The sequence below is a fragment of the Bactrocera oleae genome, chromosome 4 (assembly GCF_042242935.1).
Source record: "Bactrocera oleae isolate idBacOlea1 chromosome 4, idBacOlea1, whole genome shotgun sequence".
In the NCBI taxonomy this organism is placed as follows: domain Eukaryota; kingdom Metazoa; phylum Arthropoda; class Insecta; order Diptera; family Tephritidae; genus Bactrocera; species Bactrocera oleae.
Window position 1 is genome coordinate 27,632,716 of NC_091538.1, and position 13,838 is coordinate 27,646,553.

At 39.9% G+C, this 13,838-nt stretch overlaps 1 long non-coding RNA gene and 1 pseudogene across 1 annotated transcript in view; both read right to left on the reverse strand.

The window, feature by feature from the left end:
* Nucleotides 1-9,872: 9,872 nt before the first annotated feature.
* Nucleotides 9,873-11,175, reverse strand: LOC138857207 (putative leucine-rich repeat-containing protein DDB_G0290503; annotated as a pseudogene).
* Nucleotides 11,176-11,653: 478 nt separating this feature from the next.
* Nucleotides 11,654-13,838, reverse strand: part of LOC138857216 (uncharacterized) — a 112,287-nt gene continuing 110,102 nt past the window's right edge. Inside the window, exon 2 of the long non-coding RNA XR_011396262.1 lies at nt 11,654-12,003. This is a non-coding gene — a long non-coding RNA (uncharacterized lncRNA). The remainder of the gene's footprint in view (nt 12,004-13,838) is intronic.

Sequence of the window (13,838 nt, forward strand, 5' to 3'; positions counted from 1 at the left end):
AGCTTGAACTTCAGATTCTTGATTTCGTGCAACTTTAGCTTTACGGACCGACGAAAAATGTCTTGATAGCGTAGATTTCCGCTTTCCAGGCATTTTTAAAGTATATAAGAGTTACTAATAATATTGGTGTTATTTCTCTGATTTACGTTTTTTATACATTTTTGTTTTCTTTAATATTTAAATTTTTCGACAAACAATCATATCTGCCAAACTTTTTTTTTTCAAAATTCAAAACTTTCAAATTTATTTTACAAACATATACATATAATCCTCCAAAATAATTGTTTTAATAATTCGTAAAAAATTTATAGATTTTTTAATAAAAAGTATCCTATGTTCATTCTGACACCTCCAAGAGTATGTGTACTATAATTATTGAGTTTAAGGGAAAAATTCAGATATTTTAAAAGGATTTACAAAACGTAATAAATGTAATTTAACAGCTAAATGGGTTACTGTAATCTTTTAATATTTCTTTCCTCTTTGCGTTCTGCCAATGTTAACTTCCTGTCCACACTCTTACTATTATCGCTTCAGTAAACGAGCCATTATATCTGGTGGTATTATTCCAGATATAATGCTAACAGTTCATGTGACACCTTATGAATTGCACGGACAGTTCTGATGACACTGAGCCGGCGTACCGTTTCTGCCATTCTGGCATATGTTTTTTTGTATTAACGCTGGTCCCCATACAGGTACCGCATACATTATGATGACTGGCTAACCAAAGCCAGGAGCGCTCTGCTGGTCTTATTTTGATCTCCAATGTTAGCCATTATTCTGTTTAAGGCCAACGGGCGGCTTTTTCTCAAACTTTCTCGATCTGGACTTTGTAACTTAATCTCGCGTCTATGATTACACCCAGGTACTTTAACGATGTTTGTGTCGTGCTGTTATGCCCATCTATGCTAAGATAAATCGTCTTCAGTTTTTTCCTGCTTGTAATAAGCATTGCCTTAGTTTTTTGTTCAGCAAGTTGAAGTTTTATGCTTGCTATCTACTTCTTTATCTGTTGTACAGTATCCCCACTTATATTTTGGATTTGGCGAAGCTCTTTTGCTATTATTGTCACTGCAATATAGTCGACATATCCTATTATCTGTACTTCTTTAGGCAAAGGGAGGTGCAGTATACCATCGTACAGTATATTTCATAGGATCGGACCCAATACGGAGCCTTGTGGTACCCCACTCGTCACTTTATACCATTTTGATCCTTCATCTGTGTCATAGAGCAGCAGCCTTTTAGATAAGTAGCTCTTTATGATGTTCAGCAGATAAGCTGGTGTTCTCTTGGTATCTAGTGCTTGCAGTATATGAGGCCAGCTGGCCGAATTAAACGCGTTTTTTACATCGAAAGTAAGGACGGCGTAGTATTGCTTTTTGCCGTACATCCACCTATCTCCTTCAATAGCTTTCTCTGCTATCTCTGTAAGTTTCTTGATTGAGCGCTTTCTGCATATTGGTTGTCGGATAGGCTGCAAGTTTCCCTTTCCAGGTGATCTCCTAAACGAGCAGAGATTAGTCGCTCCAGAATTTTGTCCATTGTATCGATCATGCAGAGTGGTCGATAAAAGCTCGGTTCCCCTGCCGGTTCGTTCGTCGTCGTAAAATTCCACATTATTCGCTTTGCTTAGGAGAGTTTCCATTACCTTTTGGAGTAATGAGGTAGCTGTCGTGCTTGTCCTTTGCCCTTTACAATCCTTGACATTACGATCCTATATGCTTCACCCCAGGGGTCTCTTCTACTTTGTCACATTGACACAGAGCTTTGAAGTAGGCATTTTTGCTCTGTTTTATTTTGAGCTTGCTTCGTTTTTTGTGTCAAAATGTCAAATGTCACGGAGTACCATGTATTCCCCTTTTCCGCTGACATAGGCGCCGTGCTTTGCGACAATCGCTTCTCAGTATTTCGATTTTACTGTTCCACCAATATGCCGACTTTCTCCGAGCAGTATGGCATCGCAAGCTTTAGTAACGTGATAAACCAAAAGTTTGGCCTACTGGTCTACATCAATAGTTTCATTGAGGTTTTCGTCAGGCATAAATTGGAAAAGATTCTCGTCCAGTGTTTTGATCTTCCACCCTTTGACCTGAACATTTGTTGGCAGACGCTTCTTCTTTGTCGTTCCTTGTTGATATTTATCATAATGGCCAGGTGATAACTCTGGGTAGATGAATCGGACACCCGCCAGTCTGTTGATCGAAATAATGATCTGCTGGCAAAAGATGTATCAATAATGGAGCTTTGCCCATTTTTATCAAAAGTATTTTGTGCCCCTGTGTTCAACAGTACAACGTCTAGCAGAGCGATGGCTTTGAGCAATGTACTACTCGTCTAGTTAGTAGCCTTGCTTCCCCATTCTAGAGCCCAGGCATTAAATTTCCCTGCAATTATGTTAGGTGTGGTTGTCATTGCTTCTTATACAGCTTCGTTCAGTATTTTTTCATAATCAGCCTGCGATATACTTGGCGGTATGTAGCAGCTGTAAAAATAAATCCCACATATTTTACCTCGTGTGAAGTAAGTATAATATTTTGCGTTAGTGGTTTGTCTTGTATCACTTTATTTCCAAAGGCCAAGATTGCGACCTTATTGGTGTTATCTGAGATCCACATGTTAGTGCCTTTATTTTTATATTGTTCACAAATTATTGCTACGTCAATATTGTTTTCATAGGCCGTTTGCGTTAAGAGATCCTGAGCTGCCTCGCAGTGCTTAATGTTTATTTGCAGGATTGTCACTTTTTGGTTTTACTAAACGTTGCTGTACAGATGGGACATCGTTGGCTTCCTATTTGGTTGTCGGTGTTCGTTCTCCCACACACAATGCAAAAGGGCTTTTTAGCACAGGCTTTTCCAAGGTGGCCCGCTTCTCCGCATTTAATACAGCACTGACTGCTGTCTTCCGTATTGTTGTATGCTTTCGCCACCGGTCCATATTCCAAGCTTTTTATTGATTTTTCGTTCAAAAGGCTAAGCTTTTTATGTCATATCACCATTTTTTGCAATTACAATTGTATCCGGTCGTATGCGTGGTGCGGAGTTTGCATTTTTTTTTACTTTTCTTCCTTTGCCCTATACGTTGTACCGCAGTCCAGTCCTCTTCAGTTGATAACTCCGTTCTTGAGCCCTTATTATCGCTCTTTTCTCCCTCGCAACTCTTGTTAACCACCGTTTGTCCCGTCCGATTCTGGTGGGAGGTTTTGGTCCTTTTTAGTGGCGTCTTTCTGCTTATTTGGTTGGTGTCTCGTGGCCTTTAGGCGTTACTTCAACAACCATTTGTTGGCTTGTTACGCTTCGATTTGATTCCCTTTGTCTAATATGGTCCTCTTGCGCACATGCTTGGAGCTTTGATATTGTGCTCAGCAATTCTCTCATGGCATTGTTGATGGCACGCGGTGGCGGGCGCATCATATCCGCTAATTTCTCGGAAGCCTTCTTAAAGGGGTCTACTTCTGACAAGGCGCTCATGATTGCAGTTCTATCTGCTCCACATGGTTATCATTCGGTATCGACGTTTTCCGAAAAGTGCTGCTAAGGATACCACTGCTTCTGGTGCTGCTATTGTGGTTCTTGATGTCTTTTTTTTCTATAATTGTCAACATTAATGAGTTTTTCCAGCGCATCGTCGGGGCGGGCCGAAATAGACAGGAACGGGTATACCCTCGGAGACGATGCCCCTACCCCAGTTCCCTGAGGCCTGTCCTTCGCTTTACCTGCTCGCCCGGAGCAACACAGCCTACTAGTTCTGCACCCAGTGGACACTTCCTGACCAAGATCCGAAGGGGCTGGGTACTGATTCACATCGTGGCTAACATTAACAGAACAAGCTCACATCACCCTCTCCACAACACCAGCGGGATACAGCTGATGATATTTCGTGTGACCCCCAGTGCGCCCCAGTATGGACCAGTCGTAGATACATCAGCACCTAAAATGGTGAACAGACGCTGACCAGGAAGCCGCACATTGTGAATCCGTCGCGCCTGGATTTTTGTTTTATATGCATGGGCATGATGAGGTGGACTCCTTTTTTAGAGAGGACGTATCGACTCGCCTCTGTCGCAGGAGTTTCATCGGCTTAGGTGGCTTCTATACCGCATCCTCCACTCCTGTCGCTGCTCGTTGGGGATTGCTTATTCCTTGTTACTTATTTCGCAATTAGCCTGCTACCACAGGATCAATACCAACGGGACACAAAACATATGTACATATGTTAATATGTACACTAATTGTTTCACTCGATATCTCCGTTGTCACGGACAACCAATGGCCTAAGCGCACGTTTTTTGCTTTCACGTCAGAACATTGTGTTGGTAGAAAATCCGAGCTGTGCCGAAAAAAAAACTAATGATCGCCGATTGTCAACGCCTCTCTTACCATTCTAACAACTTTGCCAACAAACCAACATAAATATGTATGTTTTTGTATGATCTTTGTTGCCACTTTTTTCTGTATTTTGAGGGCTTTGCGGGATTGCCACTTATCCATTCTAGAAGGAACATCAGAAAATTTATTAATTAATGATTTTTATCTTTTGTCATCATCGGGAAAAAACGCTTATATGCTCGGGGAGATGTGATGGTTTCTAATTTTATGACTGAATCAACTTTGCTTGTTGAAAGTGCGCTTGCGTTCATGAATGAAACTGCTGTTGATATGTGTTTTACTATAAATTTGATATTCGGCAATTTGCTTGCCATATTAACTTGTTTATGCTATTTGAGACGATTGTTGTTTTTGTAGATCAATGTTTGTTGTGTTGTAACGGTTTTTTAGTCCCCGCTTGGATGATAAGTGATAGTTTGGTTGTCGTCGAGGTCATCTAACGGGAGGCCCAAGAAAAGCGACAGCAGTATTGCAACTAATATATAATAAAAAATATTATCACGTTCTGCGAGAATTTCTTGCAACAGCATCACGTTCTATGTCACATTTTGCACGAAATTTATGCAAATAATCAGCAACACTAAATTTTTGTCTGCACATCAGCAGAGTATCAGTAAATGTGCAACACAGTTGCTGTACTGCTGCAATTATTACGTAGCTCGAACGCGCCCATACTTACGTGTGTACGTATATAAATATTGTGACGGACACGGATGATCGAATAAAATGGAATGACGATAAATTGCCAGAATCAACTAGACTGCGAATTCGTAGTTGCCAAAATGTTCTAGTGGCGAAGTTTTGTTAAAGATCTACTATATAGGGGCTGCCAGATCATCAACACTCAACAAAAACTAGATTTTCGGTAGCAGCAGCCGACATGTACCCCCAAAGTATTACAGAGCCTCCCCATGCTTAGTTAAAACAAGATTTTGTGGAACGAACTCGCTGTTTCGAGTTCTCCAGATCTTGCTACGGTTTTTTATGTCAAATATCTCGAATTTGCTTTCCTCACTAAACCCAACGCTATTCCAGAATACTTGAGGAATATTGTTATTAGAAATGCAAGACTTCTTCCTGGGTCTCCTCCAATGTAAATTATGTAGAATATTATGTAGCACTATGCGTATAGTAGAGGTACTAGGGCCTACTCGTTCTTGAGATAGATTTTCTGCTATTTTAACCGCACTACAATTGGGATTTTTCTTAACTTCTCTCACAATTTTACGAACTTCGGTATCACTTATGTTACGAGGCGATTTTGCAGTTTCTGTATCTCCTTGCAATTCATAAGTATTTATATTTTTGTGGTTAAAATTGACCACATCGTAAGCGCATTATTTCCCACACACGGAAAAAGGCCTAGAGATCCAGAACAGACCATAAGACCTTCCCAAATCCCCCAGTTCACACTCGAAGAGCTGCAACTGTCAGCAGGCAAGCTCAAGACTAATAAATCATCCGGCCCGGGTGGAATCTCTGCAGAAATTCTTAAAAAAATCGCTGCATAGCGACCGGCAGTACTTCTGAATATGTACAACGCCTGCCTCGTAGCTGGAATATTCCTTGAACCCTGGAAAAACAACTGCTGGTCCTAATCAGTAAGGGAAAAGGAAATCCCAACTTGCAATCAGCATACCGTCCACTATGCATGCTCGACACAGCTGGAAAGCTTTATGAAAGGCTACTTAAGCCCAGACTTGAAGCGGCTATCAACGAAGCCGGAGGACTCTCCCCTAGACATCATGAACTTGGACCCGGCAGAGCTACTACTGTTGATAAACAAGCACATACCTCTCGAAATAAGTATGCAAACGACCACGGATATTCTAAGGACACAAAAAGTGGTAAACTACCTAGGCGTCAGACTGAACCCCAGATTAACTTTCTGTGTACAAATCCAGCAGACTAATGACCAACATAGGGGAACCCAGTCAAGAAAAGAGAAAGTTCCTAATGACCACGACCATCAGCGTTCTATTATACGGAGCAGAGATTTGGGCAGATGTGCTAAAAAAGAATAACCAGCGTAAGGTATTGGACAAAGTACACCGCACCGCAGCTCTCAGAGTTGCATCAGCTCACCGAACAGTGTCGGGCGATGCAATATTGGTTATCAGCGGTAATATCCCAATTGACCTCCTGGCATACGAAAGAAAAAAGCTGTAGGAGCTAAAGGAAACATCTGAGAATAATAAAATGGCAATCGAATAAATAAAGAAAGACACGATGTCAGCATGGCAACGAAGATGGGAGAATGAGAGCCGCGGCAGATGGACGGCCCGACTTATAAAAGATGTAAACCAATAGACAAGCCGAAAATTTGGAGAAGTCGACTTCTACATGACACAACTGCTATCAGGTCACGGATACTTCAAAAAGTACCTTCACAGAATGGGAAAAGTCGAAGAGCCGTCATGCCCATACAACGACGCGAGAGAAGACGACGCTAAACACACATTCTTTGAATGTGCGCGATGGCAACGGCAACGCAGCGCCGTAGAAGACCGGGTTAGTCCAATAAATACGGACAACTTAATTAGAGTCATGCTGGAGAGCGAAGTCAACTGGGGGATCATCCAGAAATTCGCAGCAATTTTACTACGCAGCAAAAAGCGGGACCTGGACGCAGGTGCGCAGATGTAAATCTCTCAATGAGAAAAATGGAACGCCACCCTGAAGTAATACAAACGCGGTCCCAGGGTGGGCGACGGTTCCTTAGAGGGGGGGTTTTTAGTGACCTGCAAGCGGCACATACCGCTGCTGTGACGACAGCAGTGATGATGCGGAAGGCATTTTCCACCCCCTCCAAACAAAAAACAAAAAATTGTTTGTTGTCAGTTGAAGGACAATTTTGGCTATTTCACCTAAAGACTTCCTGATTTTACGATCCCGTATAAGCAGATTTCATAGATTTATTGCAAGGTCCTTCCCACGAACCCTCCTGACCGCTTTTATGATACAACCAACACGTAATGATGACAATCGCGAACTAAATTTCTGCAAAAATTGAAGTAGACAGTTTACTTATAACCATAAGCTTCGGCGTTAATAACGGTATTTATAACGCTTTAAATATGCCTACTGTATGCTAATTTTTGACAGTATTTTTGTAGGCACTTTTTCTTTGAATGTGCGACGTTATCAATGGTAAAAAAAACCTATACAAGAATTTTCATCTTAAAAAAAAAATAATGGTTTTAGACGCGAACGTGTGAGGCTAATTTTTGACGCTGAATGTATATGAAAGTATATATTATATTATCAAACATAAAAAATTATTAAAAACTCGGTATTATTTTCACATTGACTACAAATACTCCATTGAAATAGGCTGACTTCGAAACCGTCAATTGTGATGTATATGTATAAAGTATAATGTTCTGAAAAACATCCGAAATATTTCTGACATTGTATCATGTTTTAAACGCATTAAACCGACAGTCGATGCGCAGTGACAGAGAAAATCGCGCACCACAAATAAAGTTGATGCTGTTCAACAGTTTCATATGCAACGATGGCGGAGTGAGATTGTAAACCTTGTTATTAGTTGTTTTATTAATTTATACTAAATTTGCAGTAAATTCAGAGATTATGGCAAATAATCTAATTATGATGGCAAGAATATAATATATTTTACTATATATTTTAAAGATGTTGTGCTTGTATATTTGATGAAACGGAAGAAATTATCTATAATTAAATTCTGATTTGTTCTGGTACTCGTGTTCGCCACACTGCCCTCTACCTAAGTCTAATCGTCCCGATTAGACATATTTGCGGTACCAAACGCAGCAAGCCGTTCCAGATGAACCACCTTCATTTTATATTGGTCTTCCAATCGTCTGTATGCGATATACTACATCATTGAGTCGTTTAGTAACCTGGTATGGTCCTTCCCAATTACACTGTAATTTGGGAGATAGTCCTTTCTTTCGTTGTGGGTTATATAACAACACCCGATATTCTTCAATTAAACCTCATGGTCTTGTCCTATTTTGCTTTAATTTTATCGCTCATAATTTTGGTGCGCTGTCTCACCATAGCATGTATATCCCTTATCTCGTCTTCTAGGATACTATTGAATTCCTTAGTATTCCTTCCTCCGTTGGTGTTAATTCCAAATTTTAAATCAGTCGGTAGTCGAAGATCATTACCAAAAAATACCCTTACTGGAGTCTGCCCCGTTGTTTCATATATACCAATCTTTCTGATACTAGTCTACAACTTTCCTCAAATGTTATTCCAAATCGTTCTACCATGCCATCGGACTGTGGATGTAGTGCAGTTGTACGGGTTTTCCGGATACCCAGCTTCTGGCATATCTTCTGTATTAGAGCTGATTCAAAATTTCTTCCTTGGTCAGAATTTTATTGGAGCACCATATCTCGATACCCAATTGTTGATGAATACATCCGCTACTGTTCCTGCCTCTTAGTTAGGAATTGCGTATACCTCTGGCCATTTGCTGAAATAGTCCATGACTACCAAAACATATCTGTTTCCTAATTTACTGATAGGATATGGACCAGCTACATCCATGGCTACTCGCTCAAACAGCGCACCTGAATTGCACTGCTTCATCTGACCATGACTCCTGGACCGCGGTCCCTTAGCAGCTGATTGACGACAACCACCCCAATAAAATCTTTGTTTTAATTTCTCCATGGTTTTAGTGATACCCATGTGTGCTCCACTTGGACCGTTGTGCACCTCGTTGAGAACTTCAGGAATTCTTACTTTTGGAACAATCATCAGAGCTCGTGAACTTTGCCCATCTCCGCTTTCCCATACGCGATGCAAGCAGCCAGACATTAACTTCAAATTATTCCATTGTGCCCAATATGCCTTTGCGACTGGGCTTTCTGCAGCTATTTCTTCTCTCGTTGGACGTTTATTCATCTCTAATCCGTGTATTACACTTTTCAAATCTGGATCCTATTGCTGACATTTCCGTAGCTTCTATGGATCCCAGTCTAATGTTAATGGAATCTGCTGGCTTTCTGTTGTTATCACTCGTCTAACGTTGTACTTATTATTGTTACCGAACATAAGTGGTACTTCCATATTTCTATAGGACATAATCCTGTTTTTCATGTCAATTTTGATTCCTTGATTCGCTAGAAAGTCTACTCCAATTATGACTTCGTCAACGATATCTGCCACTATAAAATTGTGTAACATGGCTGCCTTTCCAATTACGATCTCGCACGTTACCTTTCCGAGAACTAGAGTATCTTCTCCAGTTGCAGTACGCAACCCCAGCTAACGTTCTCACTTCTTTCTCAACCAGATTAGATCGAATTATGGAATGTGATACGCCCGTATCCACAGTCAGTATGCGCTTTTTACGTCTACGCATCCACTAACGGTAACGTTACCCGTATTTCTGCTTATTTGTGAAATGGAGATTACAGAGCATTTGCTTGCGGGAGCCAGCCCGTGCCATTTTCGGCTGGCTCGCTTTAGTTTTAACGATTTTTTTGATTTGACATTTGCTTGATCTTCCTCAGCTTTGCGTTTACGTCCAACTGGATTATTGGGCTGGTTACAGTTGCGTGTAATATGGTCACTTTTTCCGCAGTTGAAGCATTTAAGCACATCATCATTTTGCTTATGCGCTTCCGTAGATTTTTCCAGTGCTTTCTGCATGTTGTCAATTTTTTCAAGTAATTTGTTCACCCAAGTGTGTTCCTCTATTTCTACTTTGTGAGCTTTAAATGTTTGATTGCAAAGCAGAGATGCAGTTTCCTGTATCAGAGCATACGAAACGGTTTCTGCAAACGTCAATTTTGGACATGCTAATGCAGCGAAGCGTGTAGTGTTATCTCGCATTCCATTGACGAAAGTCTGAATTTTAGTGTCCTCGATGTATTCCATGGATTTATGTGCATAAGCTAAGTAAGCTAACCTCTCTATCTCTGTATCAACCTCTTGCAACGACCCATTGGCTTTCTGAAGGCGATTTTGCAACTCCATTTGAAAGATCTGCTTCCTGTGCTCACTACCATACCGTATTTCTAATGTACCCATCAACGTTTCATAACTACTCGCCTCACAGTTTGGAATGGTCTGTAATATCTCCGCTGCAGATCCTTTTAATGCAACGAACAATGCAGCTACTTTCACTTCAGTATTCCAATTATTTGAATATGCCGTCTTTTCGAATTGAAGCTTAAAAACGTGGAACGGAACAGTGCCATCAAAGGATGGAGGTTTTACCTTGGCAGAAGCTAACGACATAATTGGGCGATTTAATTGTAGCTCACGGAGACAATCTCTCTATTTATCCACTTCAGTTTTAATTTTATTCCGCTCTTCCGAAATCTGTGAGGACGCTTCTGCTATTTGGGAGGTCACCTGCTATATCCGTGCATCCTGCTCTTTCAACTGTGAGGACACCTGTGCTGATATACGTGCATCTTGCGCTGCGAACTGCTATTCCAAATGCGTTAACAATCGCGTTTCCATTTGAGACATACGTGTCTCCTGCTCTTTAAATTGTGTCGACATTTCTTTCCCCATCTGCGATATTGCAGCAAAAATCGTGTTTATGTCCACAATCTTTGACGAGCATCGAGCCTCTTCCTTTTCTTCTATCTTTGTTGTCTCTTCTTCTAATTCCATGTGAAAGACATATTCCTCAACATTAATGTTTTCCGCCTCCATGGCCTCTCTTAACCGCGATTGTAATTCAGTTTTTAATCCATTTGTCGCCAAACCACGTTGATCCAGCTCCTGTTTTCAGTTGTGGAATATTCAAGTCGTTAAACTTTGCCATTTTAAAACAATTCTCTCTTTGGAAATTAATTTGAGAACCCCACTTTTCACCCCAATTGTAACGAGTTTACAACTTATTGCTTATAGCTCAATTGCTCTTTATACGGCAAAACTCTAATTAGAACTGTGTTTGCTGCACAATCCGGCAGACCTTATGTAGTTGGTTGTTAACAAAACAACGATACTCGAATATTCTGGCAACTATGAATTTTGCTATCTAGTTGGATCTAGCAGTTTATCGTCGATTCTGATTTGTTCTGGCATTCGTATTAGACGCTAAGCTATTTGTTATTTATGTTCAGAGACAGAGACCATAACCAATTCCAATTATTTAACTAAAATACTATTTATTCAATTATTTTGATTTATTTACTTAAACTAAATAATAAAATTAATTGATACCTTATATGTGTATTATTAATTTATATTATATATAGATACATATATAGTTTAAATATAAATAATGACTCTATTAAAAGTTTAAATATAGATATTAACACTTAAAATTTATACTTAAGCAAGTAAAGTACATATAACGGTATAATCTTATTAACAATAACTTATACTACAATTATAAATCTATAAGCATTTTTTTTGTTTTTTTTTTTTGCGGGTGAGGGGGTGAAAAATGCCTTCCGCATCATCAGTGCTGTTGCCACAGCAACGGTATGTGCCACTTGCAGGTCACTAAATGTGACATTTCAGTCATTAAAACAATATTTGGACATTGCACATCTTTGCTCAGAAGTTAAGCTTTCGCATTCGTTTGGTTTTTTGCATTGCAGCCTTGTGTGTTGAGAAAAGATCAGAAAAACTGTTGAGGACGCCTCTGAAATAAAAAAATACATTGAAAATTAAGCCATTAAGTATAAGTATACATATAAAAATATACATATATGAACGTATGTGTACATGTATTTTTAAGTAATGAACGACATTGATAAGTGAATTAGAAATTTGATTAATTACTCTAATACCAGTCAGAAGATACTGAAATATTGACTTTTGGTGTATCTCCAAGCTAGACAGAAGGTTCCTTCATTTCTTTTGCATATCGGTCTGAGAATGGTATCTCATCCAATTTAGGCTGGTCACCAAAGAGTTGTCCAATATCAATGAAAGTACCACCGCCGCGCCCAACACTTTTCTATAGCGGTGTTGTTGTTAAGGGTGCACGACGCTCGTCTATATTTGCCGGGTCCGACATGACATCACCAATACGTTGTAGTTCTTTACAACAATGTCTTCCCAACAATAAGACACTCCCACATATGTGTCACGTTCGGCTTTCCTTTTGCCTGAATTTCACACTTTGTCCCCTTGCAGGGCAAGAAATGATGTCAAATTTTGAATTTTGGCAGTACCGGATGACTACAAATTCTTGCAATTGAACCCACCAATGCTCCACAAATTGTTCTTCATAACGTTAAGAAATTTGTTTATCTGGCAACGGTGGTACGACCAATAGGCCCCTATTTCCGAAAAAGTTTCACTGTCATCACCCAAGTCATCATCCCAGTCGTCATAATAATCAGCAGTTTGATGATTTGTTGATTTGTTTGAGTTTGATTGAGCTTTCGTGTTTTATCTATAACATGTTGAAACCTCCGTCTTGCAGACGGTTACATACATATGTTAAGATAACTAAACAAAATGTTAAATTTTTAGCTGATGTCATTTTTAACCAAGCAAATGATTTTGGGTTAAGATGAAGAAATCTTCTACTTTTAATTTTGTGCTAAAATGAATAGAGATTACAGGTCATTTGCTTCCGGGAACCAGCCCGTTCCCATTTCGGCGCTATTACTTTATGAGCTCTAAATGTTTGATTAATAAGTAGAAATACAGTTTCCTGTGAGTATAGGAAACGGTTTCCGCAAACGTCAATTTGAACATGTCAACGAAGCAAAGCGTGTCGTCTCCTATTCCATTAACGATGCATCGAATTTTCGTGTTCTCGATGAGCTCCACGGATTGATGTGCACAAGCTAAGTGAGCGAACCTTTCAATCTCTATAGAAAACTTTCTGCAGAGACTCATTAGCTTTCTTGCGGCGATTTTGCAACTTAATTTAGAAGATCTGCTTTCTGTGCTCACTATCTAATGCACCTATCAACGTTTTCTAACTACTCGATTTGATATTTGGAATGGTTTGTAATATTATATATACGCTGCAGATACTTGTAATGCAAATAACAATGCAGCTACTTTATCTTCAGCGTTCCAATTATTTGAAGATGCCGTGTTTTCGATTTGAAGTTTAAAAACATGGAATGGAACAGCGCTTTACCTTGGCAGAGGCTGTTGACATAATTGGCCGATATAATTGTAGCTCGCGGAGACGACCTTTCAGTTCATCAACTTTAGTTTTAATTTTATCCGGCTCTTCCGAAATCTGTTAAGACAGTTCTGCTATTTGTGAGGTCACCTGCGATATTCGTGCATCCTGCTCTTTCAACTGTGCGGACATCTGTTCTGATATACGTGCATCTCGCGCTGAGAACTGCGCTGGCAACCGCGCATCTAGCAGCGTCAACATTTGTGTTGTTTGAGAGGTCAGCTGCGTCGATATTTACGTTGACATCTGCGACATTGCAGCAGCAATCATGTGTATGTTCATTACCTGTGACGAGCATAGAACCTATTCTATCTTCGTAGCCTGTT